Genomic DNA, 12,029 nt, shown 5'->3' with positions numbered 1-12,029 from the left:
GTGAGTGCATTTTGAGATTTACACTTCTAGTATTGAGTAGCATCGCCCTCAGTTTTTGCTTGCCTGTTCCTGTTACGGTGCTGAACTTGTCATTTGAACCTTGCCTAAAAAAGGTACTATAGGGGTGGCAAGAACCTTAGCCAGTATCCAGAATCCCAGGTGTGACAGGTGCAGGCCATCTCTGGCAAAGCATCGTGGTCTGTCGACTATGTCATCCCAGGCAGACAGATACTGGATCCCTTTAGAATGGCACCAGAAGCTTAGCCAATTGTTGAAGTCAATCATTTTGTCCTTGTACTGCAGCATCATTCTGGGTGATGGCAGAATGCTACTCAGGGCTAGGGTCATACCTGCCTGGGCTACAAGATCGGAGAGCTCTTCCATGTCTCTTTTCATGTAGTCCAGGGAGATACATTTCAGGTCGCTCACCCCAACATGGGCAATGACAGAATTATATTTGTACTTGTTGTGGAGTGACCTGATTGCGTGGGTTATGTGGTGGATCCTGGCATCCGACAGTAACCTTTTCCTTGTTTAGCCTGGTGAGTGGGACATCAGTGTGCCTGACTATAGAGTCATCTATGACTAGTGTGTCGGGTATGTTGTTTTGCCTTATTGGCTGTGGTTGAGTGGCACACTGAGTCTGCAGGCTATGTGTCATTTGGGTTGTGTTTGGGGGTGGAGGTTGCTTGCGTTTCTGCTTTGGACGTCTTTGTTTATTTGTGTTGTATTTATATATTGCCATCTACAGCCATGCCTGGCAAGATCACCTTCAGTATTTCAGAGACATTTTGGGCAGACTACAGAGGGCAGGGTTGACCATTACGCTCAGTCAGTGTCAGGTGGGCATGGCAGAGGTCTCCTACCTGGACCTAGAGTGGGGATTGGCAAGATCAGACCAGAACCTGCCAAAGTGGAAGCCATTCAGGCATGGCCTGCCCCTGTTATCCAAAACCAAGTGAGGACCTTAAAGTAGCTGATAAGGAGTTGGCTGTTGGCAATGATAACTACCTTATAGTCTGGGAAAATGGGGGCATAGCTAGTAAACCTGTGCCAGCCTTTCCCAGGTGTGTGTGTGTGTGTGTGTGTGTGTGTGTGTGTGTGTGTGTGTGTGCATGTGTGTGTGTGTGTGTGTGTGTGTGTGTGTGTGTGTGTGTGTGTGTGTGTGTGTGTGTATGAATCAAACCTAAAATATGGTGTGTGTCAGCTACTTGGGTAGGGACACGAAGCACTGGTTGGACAGAGAGGGTGCTGGAAGTCTTGACTTGCCACTCAGCTGAGATCTCAACTGTGTAGCTGTGTCAATGGGGACTCTTATTGGAGATATGGAGAAAGAGGGAGAAACCAGCCCCAGACCGACAGTTGTCTCTGTGTGCTCTAAGGAAATTGCACTTGATGCAGAGATTTGCATATGGTAATACTGTGTGTGTACCTGTTATCCTCCCAGTGTACATCCCACACTGTTGCCAGTCGTGAGGATTGAGGTTCCTTGATTACTGGTTTAGTGGTGGGTTGCCACACTACTGTTAACACAGTATAATTCACAAAGGAAAGAAATAGCTGAGACCCATATGCAGTATTCTTTTTCACTGCTGCCACATGCCATACTCTGAATTTCAGAAATTTGTTAAGATTTACTTTGCAAATTATAAAGCTAGCAACAATTCAATTTATTTTTTACTGTAAAAGTTCTCAGTCATTTGGTTTCCTTCTTTCCAATGCATATTTCAATTACAGACTACAACTTACCAGGCAGAGCTTCACAGATCAGCCAACAAAATGGATAAATACTATTAGTTCTGTGCAGCAATACATTTGAACTATTTCATAAGTACTACAATAATGGATCAAAATTACTTGTATGAGTAAACTGTTTCTGATATACCATACCATTAGTTTCCTTGCGCTTTACATATCACTAAGACTTTACATTTAGGCTGTAGTTAAAATGTGCAGTGTAGTCAGTGTTTTCCTCAGTACAGTTCAGTGTATAAACTGTACAACTGTCTTGAGTTATTTTCTTAGAAAATTCAGTACAATAGTTCTTTTTACATTATTGAACACAGTCTTTCAGTTGTCACAGTTTATCCAATACTTTGTATGTCAAGCACTGATTCACTTTTAAGTGCATTTCCACACTTTGCATTCACCAGGGGAATTTCCAGAATTATTCACATGTATTTTGACACCAAAATGGTGTTTTATAGTTCATTAATTTCCATTCTACATTTAAAATTATGTAAACTACTATTTGCATTTTCAACACAATTTTGCCAGGCTTACTACTTGCCTCACTAATTTCTTTCTTGAGTGCATACTTCACATTGAAAGAATATTTTTTTTACACATTTCCTTCAACAGCTTTATGCATTCAAAGTGCATTTCTTGGTAAGTAGCATTCCAGTTATTTAATATCAATTTGCCAAAACAATGTACAGTACTTGTCATTCTACCCCTATTTGACATGCCATACATTTGCTTTTAAAGTTGTTTTTTTTCAGTAATTGCACTTACCTCTTTCTCAAAGTCTAGCTGCTGTTTCTGTCTGTCTCTTCTTTTGAAGGTGGTAAAAGAGATACCTCTTACTCTGATTATCATTCAATTAAAAACTCACTTAACAATGCGTTATGAATTTCACTTTTGTTAGACTCAGAGTTTGACAAAAAGACAAAAAACTAGCAGTTCCTCATGAAGGAAACACACAAGTGTTTCTTTCTGCAGGTGGGGAAATCAGCTCATAATGGGCTTGCACTTACAGGCAGTGATATGAGAATAAAAGTAATATAGCTTGATATATTTAGACTAAGCTCTAGTGGACAAATAACAGCCATTGTAATATTAACAACCACTGGACATGCATCTTTATATTTAAGTGCACTTTGTTTACAGTAAATTTATACAATTGGAAAAAAAGTATAATTAGTACATTAAGTCATGTTAACTCAAAAAGTCTCCCAAATGAAAATATCTTATGGTTCATCATCCTTTCCTAGAGGATAAAGTTTGAGGCTGCATCCTATGTGTCACTCTAATAACTCTTCTCACTACCACATCATCTAACATCACCAGTAATTTGTCTCATGCTGTACATCCACTTGTCTGAGTGTCTGTCTATAGTACTTCCTCTCTGTGCCAGAGAGACCCATCTGTCTCTCTCTCTCTCTCTCTCTGATGTGGCCTCCTCTCATTGAAGGTGTGGAACCTTCTCTCAGACTGTGTGTGTGTGTGTGTGTGTGTGTGTGTGTGTGTGTGTGTGTGTGTGTGTGTGTGTGTGTGCATGTGTGTGTGTGCATGTGTGTGTGCATGTGTGTGCATGTGTGTGTGTGTGCATGTGTGTGTGTGTGTGTGTGTGTGTGTGTGTGTGTATGTGTGTGTGTGTGTGTGTGTGTGTGTGTGTGTGTGTGTGTGTGTGTGTGTGTGCGTGCGTTTGTGTGAACACACACACACACACACACACACACACACACACACACACACACACACACACACACACACACACACACACACACACACACACACACACACACACACACACACACACACACACAATTGGACATATTTAAATTGATAAGGGGCAGGTGAAAAGACAAAGAATGAAGAAACCTAATGCAAGATATTGAAATTAGTAGAGAGGTGAGGTTATGTTCATAAGTTCAATATCAAACTGTCAATTTTTTATCATACCTGACCTTTAAGGAGATTGATTGGTATAACACATGCTAATAATTTGATATTTTCTATTTATTTTCTATACCTACATTTTCTCTTTGTGTGTATATTTCATCTATATATATATATATATATATATATATATATATATATATATATATATATACATATAAATCACAAATCTCTATGAGAGAGAGAGAGAGAGAGAGAGAGAAACAGAGGACAAAGAAAATATTAAAATGCAGCAGTCAACCTACTTCAAGACCAGGTAGATCCTAATCTTGATAGTTTACTCTATGAACATGTCCTCACTACTATCTATTTTTTTAATTTATATATATATATATATATATATATATATATATATATATATATATATATATATATATATATATATAATAGATACCAAATCTGAAATCTCACTGCTAGGGAAGGCCAAATTTTCTTATCCCCACTGTACAGCTATCTTGCACATAAACAAAACGACACATTGTGCCAGCTTTTTTGGGTTCAACAAGCTCTCAAAGACAACTTGTCTATCACACATACATACATACATATATACACATGCATACATACATATAAGCAGACACACTCACACACACACACACTCACACACACATATATATATATATATATATATATATATATATATATATTTATAGATAGATGATAGAGATATAAATAGGGTCTATATCAGTTCAATGGAAAAGCATATCATCGAATACAACAACTTTGAACTTCTAACAATGAAATCTAATAACATTGAAAACTCAGAACAGCAAATTTTTTCCCTGAGAAAAAATTCACTGTTCCGAGAAACACACACACAACACAAGAACACCAAAAAAACAGCAATCCACACACATACACTTAAAATCCTACATCTAACCCTAGGCATATATCTGTGTCAGATGTGTTTCGACTATGGCCCAGTTGCAGTCATCTGCAAACTTTGTCAGCCATAACCCTCCTGTGTTTGCTTGTACTTCCAGAAAGTAGATGCGAACAAGAGTGGACCCAGGACTGAGCCCTGTGGGACACCACTTGTGACAGAGCTTTGAGTCTGACATGGCTCCAGCAACTCTGACCCTGTGGGTTCTGTCACTTAGCCAGTTTGCCACCCATCTTGTGATGTATGGGTTTACATTCAAGCTGATGAGTTTTCGATGATACCTGAGTGGGGTATTGTGTGAAGGCCTTTGCTAGGTCGAGGTAGGCTGTATGGACTGCCTTTCCCTCATCAATGGCCTTGGTGACTGTCTCGAAAAAGTCAACCAAGTTTAAGAGGCAGGATCTGCCTTTGACAAAGCCAAACTGGGTTGGATCAAAGTCTGCAAGTTCCTATGTCTTTATTTATGAGTTCCATTATGATCCTCTCCATGGCTTTGCAGATAAGGCTTGTCAAGCTAATGGGGCGGTAATTTCAGGGTCTGTGGAGGCACGCCCTTATGAAGTGGGACCACAGTCGCCGTGCGCCACTCCTTGGGTACGTATCCTGAGGTGAGGCTAAGATTAAACAGCTGTCCTAACTGTGGGTTTAATTCCTCGTTGAGTTTATGAAGCACACAGCCGGGGACACCATCCGGTCCCATGGATGCTGTGTTTTTTGCCTTAGTGAGGCAGTTCTCACCTGGGCGTTGGAGATGTTTGGGGGCTACAATCCTCTGGAATAGATATCTCCTTTTGGGGGAGGGAGAAGTTTGTACTGAACCTGTCAGCCAGTATGTTAGCAATGTGTGTAGGTTCAGTAATTTTCACATCATTTTGAACTAATTCTGAGCATATCTGGGAGTTTCCTCCTAGGTTTCTAACATAGCTAAAGAAGGCCTTATGATTGTCTTTAGAGTCCTTGGCGATTTTTCTCTCAAAATTTGCCTTGGATGATTTTATGAGAGCTCTTAGTTTTTTACTTATAATGATCAAAGGTGTCTTACCTTTCAAGGATTTTGCTCTATCTTGTAGTAGCTTCCTCCTTTTTGTTGTAGAGCTTGTTTATGGCTGGGGTCCACCAGACTGACGCTTGCCTTTGGTACAGAGAGTCTTAGTTTTGTTTGGGATTGCCTGATCCATGCAGTCCTGTAGGTGCTGGTAGAAGGCATTTGTAAGTGATTCAGCGGTTTGAGTAATGTTTACCACTGGCTCAGGGGCCTTAAAGGAGACCACACTAGTTTTTAGAAGTGTGAAATCGGCTTTTGAGAAGTTTTTCACTGTGGTCTTTTTTGTTTCAGGTGGGGGCGGGATGAGGACCTCCAGCGAGATTAGTTTATGATCTGATCTCACCACTGAGGGGTATACTTCTGGTGTTGAACATTTTGATCCCATGTTAGTGATGATGAGATCAAGTATGTTTTCTCCTCTTGTGGGGATGGTGACTAGTTGTTCCATGGCATTTGAGTTTATGAACTCCAGGAATCTTTGGGTTAGAGTGTTTGGGCTTGAGTAGTGTTCCCAGTCTATATTAGGGTAGTTGAAGTCACCTAGTATGATGGTGTTTGGAGCTCCAGTTATCCCCTCCAATGTTTTCAGGAAGGCCATGTGAGGTTCCTGAGTTTGAGAGGGTGGCCTGTAACATGCTACAAATTGCAGAGCAGTCTTGCCTATGGTTAATTGCACCTGGATGGTCTCCGATGCATCGTGCGTTGCCACCAACCTTGAGGTGTGGGTGTCCTTTATGAATATGGACACCCCCCTCCTTTCTTGGTGTTGTCTGGATTTTGGGGCCAGAACGCATGATATGAGGTGAAACCTGTTAGTGCTGGGGTGCTCTCAGGAGCCTTGAACCAGGTTTCTGTCACAGCACAGACATCAATGTTCTCCATATTGAGAAGGGCCTTGAGTGTGTGCATCTTGAGATTGAGACTTCTGGCATTGAGCAGCATTACCCTTAGTTTTTTTCCTTTTTGGTGTTCTAGGGTGGTAGGTTTAGAATTTGAGCCTTGCCTAAAAAAGGAACTATGGGGGTGGCAAGAGCCTTTGCCAATATCCGGAAGCCCAGGGGTGACAGGTGCAAGCCGTCCCTTGAGAAGCAGCGTGGCTTGTCCAGCATGTCATCCCAGGCAGACAGACATTGGATCCCCTTTGAATGACACCAGAATTTAAGCCAATTATTAAAGCTGATCATCTTATCACTGTATTGTGGCATCATTCTAGGTGAAGGTAGGATACTGCTCAAGGTCAGGGTCATACCTGCCTGGGCTACATAATCAGAGAGCTCCTCGATGTCCCTTTCATGTAGTCAAGGAGGTACTTCTCAGGTCGTTGACACCAGCGTGGACAATGACTGAGTCGTACTGTACCTGCTGTTGAGAGACCTGAGTGCTTGCGTTATGTGGCGGATTCTAGCGCCCGACAGGCAGCTTACTGTGACCTTCTCCTTACTCAGTCTGGTGAGCGGGACGTCAGTGTGTCTGACTATGGAATCACCAATGACAAGTGTGTCTGGCATTTTGTTTGGCCTTAAGGGCTGTGACTGTTTGACACTCTGACTGTGTGGTCTATGTGTTGCATGTGTTGGGTCGTGAGGTGGTAGTTGTTTGGGTGTCTGCTTTGGTGGCCTCTGCTGTTTTGGTAAATTTTGATCAGAGCCTCCGAGTATGTCTTTGTGTGAGTATGTGTATGATTTGAAGTTGTGATGGTACCATGTGTGACTGAGTATGTATTGTGTGTGGTTACCTTCTCCTCCTGTCTGGTCTTGCCAGTCCTATGTTGAGAGAGCTCAGCCTCCAGTTTGGCCATATAGTTGCATCTCTCATGTATTTGTGTTTTGTGGGAGAAGGAGAGGATTGTCTGTGTACATGAGGCAATTGTAACATTGCCTCAATATTCCCAGGTTCACCAGTTGAGCTGGAGAGGACACTAGCAACTGATCCTCGACATACTAGAAGTAGTAGATAAAGAGACTTTCAAAGGACTCCGGGGGAAGTGGGTTTTAGGCTGGTGGGGTACTATCTATAATAAGAGTGCTTTATCAAGGTGCAAGTACTGTAGGAGTAAGTGCTAGGCTTTACAGATAGAGAATAGTCTACTTGGGAATCAAGTAGAGGTGAACTTTTCAGTTATAGGATATGCTGGTTAGATCAGCAGTACAGCTCGAGGAAGGTAGTTCTAAGGGAAAATTTGAAGAGTGGAATTTAGATGGCCCGAATAGTTTAACCTTGTTTAACCGCCAACAGTGGCAACTCCGCGCTAAATCACGCTAACGCGCGTTTAGCGTGTTTTACAGCAGGGGGCTGAAGGGAGCTAGGAATTGGCCCAAAACGGCCAATGGACTACTAGTTTCTGGCTGAAACTTCACCAAATCAGACAAAAAGGCCGCTCAGTGCTTCCCACTCCCACTGGTAAGCAAAGAAACTTCCCTCCTTCCTAATAAGGCAATGGATCAGTAACAGGAACTAAAAACAAAGCCCAGGGATCAGCAACTCTGAAACTGGACTACTCTAGTTCAGTAAGGTGGGAAAACAAGAGATTTTTTGTTTTATTACAGAGATAAGGAAAAAAACAGACAGTAAATGCTATAAATGCTGTAAATCAGCTAAGCGCACTTTAGTGTGTAGCCTACAGAAACAATTTGCAACAATTAGTAACTTAAAGTGCAATAAACAGTGTAAAATGCAGAAATCACTTAAAGTAGCAGTAAAACAAGTGAAATGCAGTCGCTAGCAATAACAGTGGGAAAGCCACAAAAATACTTATATCTGGTAGAAAGTCACTCTTTTAGCACTCTGCTGCTTGGATCACTCTGCAGGCCACCACGAGGATCTGTGCTGAGTTGGTACAAGCTGGAAGCAGCGTGTTTAGCGTGTTTTATAGCAGGGGCTGAAAGGAGCTAGGAATTGGCCCAAAGCGACCAATGGACTACTAGTTTCTGGCTGAAACTTCACCAATGGACAAAAAGGCTGCTCAGTGCTTCCCACTCCCACTGGTAAGCAAAGAAACTTCCCTCCTTCCTAATAAGGCAATGGATCAGTAACAGGAACTAAAACAAAGTTCAGGGATCAGCAACTCTGAAACTGGACTACTCTAGTTCAGTAAGGTGGGAAAACAAGAGATTTTTTTTTTTTTTTTTTTTTTTCAGAGACAAGGAAAAAACAGACAGTAAATACTATAAATGCTTTTAAAGCTAGCACACTTTAGTGTGTTAGCCTACAGGTAAAATTAAGCAACAAATAACTTTTTAAGAGTGCAAAACAGTTAATCAACACAAAAACAGTTTAAATAGAATGCAGAGCTGTATAAACAGGCTAAGATGCAGTCGCTAAGCAGTAAATATTCAAAAAGCCAGAATAATTTGATATTTTCTATTTATTTTCTATACCTACATTTTCTCTTTGTGTGTATATTTCATCTATATATATATATATATATATATATATATATATATATATATATACATATACATATACATATAAATCACAAATCTCTATGAGAGAGAGAGAGAGAGAAACAGAGGACAAAGAAAATATTAAAATGCAGCAGTCAACCTACTTCAAGACCAGGTAGATCCTAATCTTGATAGTTTACTCTATGAACATGTCCTCACTACTATCTATTTTTTAAATTTATATATATATATATATATATATATATATATATATATATATATATATATATATATATATATATAATTAGATACCAAATCTGAAATCTCACTGCTAGGGGGAAGGCCAAATTGTCTTATCCCCACTGTACAGCTATCTTGCACATAAACAAAGACGGCACATTGTGCCAGCTTTTTTTTTGGGTTCAACAAGCTCTCAAAAGACAACTTGTCTATCACACATACATACATACATATATACACATGCATACATACATATAAGCAGACACACTCACACACACACACACTCACACACACACACACACACACACACATATATATATATATATATATATATATATATATATATATTTATAGATAGATGATAGAGATATAAATAGGGTCTATATCAGTTCAATGGAAAAGCATATCATCGAATACAACAACTTTGAACTTCTAACAATGAAATCTAATAACATTGAAAACTCAGAACAGCAAATTTTTTCCCTGAGAAAAAATTCACTGTTCCGAGAAACACACACACAACACAAGAACACCAAAAAAACAGCAATCCACACACATACACTTAAAATCCTACATCTAACCCTACACTAAACTGTACATACAATACTATCTATCCACTATCCTTAACCCAAACCCTAACCCTAAGGTCCGTCACTATCGCACACTCACCTCACCCACACCCTAACCCTAACTCACATACCCCGCCCTAACCCTAAAGTCTATCACTATCGCACACTCACCTCACCCGCACCCTAACCCTAATTCACATACCCTGCCCTAACCCTAAAGTCTATCACTAAAGCACACTCACGTCACCCGCGCCCTAACCATAACTCACATACCTTGCCCTAACGTCCACACAATCGCACACTTACCTGAACCCAACCCATAACTTTCCACCACAGTGCTGAAAATAGCAAAGCCACAGAAACGGACAACCAAATTCTTTCCCTAGGAAAAAATTTGGTTATCTGCAGCTTCGCTATTTTCAACGTTCACTGTTTTTGGGTCAATATTAGACCATTCGAAATATTAACTCTTCGATGATCAAATATAGACTCTATAAATATATACAGATTCAGATGCACACACACACACACACACACACACACACACACACACACACACACACACACACACACACACACACACACACACACACATATGCACACACACATATACACACTAGTGTAATACAAACATTAAAATATTTGTGTTCTTCTTATTCTTACTCCTTTGCCTTCTCTACACCTTTGTATAGCCACTTAATGTGTCAGACCTTCAGAACTCCCTGCACTTTAGGGTTTCATTGCTTCAAAACCTTTTTTTCATTCTGTTTGCTGTCACTTATGATGTTCACCTTTCCAGCATCTGTCTATTTTTCTCCTGTTTTCTTCATTTTCTTCTTCTTCTCTGCTTCCTTTTTAAATTAGGCTTTCTGACTACCTCTATTACTTTATGACCCTTAGATGAGCTGATGTCTCAGCTTAGTATTCGCATCCTCATTTTACCACTTTGTTCTTTTTATTTTTTTCTCAGATCTGTTTAGCATTTTGTACTATCAAATGTCATATCTTGAATACTGTTTCTTAACAGACATGCATGTTCTTCTTTTGGCATAAGAGATGTTAAGGATGAGTTCCTCCTTTATAATTAACAGCATTTTGCAATACAGTTAAGCCATGCATACAGTGTACCTAATATTCAGACTTTGCCTTCTTTATATCTAGTACTTTTTATCTCCTGCAGATTCTTTGGTAAATGAGTACTTAACCTTAATTGTGCTTGTGTTTAGTTTATGCTTACTTAATTATCTTCTAAAATATGACTGGCAAATTCTGGCAAAATGACAAGAGATTTAACTACGACATTTTTTGTTACAATGTCAACATGAAATTCTGTCACCTGTTTGTTATTTTTACATTACTTTTTTGTATCTACTTGCAAAATTTTTTTTTTTATTTACATGTGTCTGCATTTGATATTTGCATACTAATTCTAATATATACATTTCTGGACTGTATTGTTTAATTGGTTTTTGATCTATGTGTATAGAATGTGGTATGTCTCTGTGTTTTGTCTTGTGTTTGCTACAGACCTGTCATTCATAACAAATTGTTATGTATGTTTAACTTAAAACACAGTAAATCTGTATAAATAAATTGCCTTTCAGCTTTTCCCAGTTAGGGGTAGCCACAGCAGAACTCCAGTCTGCTAATGATTGGCAGTGGATTTTTACAGTGCCGAGTTGCCAGCCCGATGCCCAATCTTCAAAGAAGGCACACCCATTCACGCACGCACCTACCTGCATGTCTTTAACATCACTCGACCGCGGGGAGGACATTCAGACTCCACACAGAAGGCGCTCCAGCCCCTTAAAATAAAATTGGGTATTACACAGTCACTAAAATGGAATTTTATTGTAAGAAAAGTCTTCAAGTGTATCTCTGCTCTTTAGCAAATAAAACCACCACATAATGGCATACTTTTAACATTCAAAACAAGTGATATAATAACTTACTCAGTATCAGAATAAAACTTAACTAAAAATATTAATTTAATTTTTAACACCTCTGATGTAGAATAGTCTTAAAAGAAAAACAGGTACTTATGCTAGAACTGTTAAATTAATCATACACATGTTGCTATTTAATTTTACTTTTAAATAACTGCCCTGAGTAATAGCCCCCTAAATGACTTTTTAATGATTTCTCATACCTGGTATCTTAATCTAAGCATATGATCTGCATGTAGGTTTCTTCTTTGCATGCCAGTCAGATGTTATAGATTTCAGTGA

Source organism: Protopterus annectens, chromosome 1.part2 (genome assembly GCF_019279795.1).
Source record: "Protopterus annectens isolate FY-2018-M chromosome 1.part2, PAN1.0, whole genome shotgun sequence".
In the NCBI taxonomy this organism is placed as follows: Eukaryota; Metazoa; Chordata; order Ceratodontiformes; family Protopteridae; genus Protopterus; species Protopterus annectens.
This window is presented reverse-complemented; position numbering follows the sequence as displayed.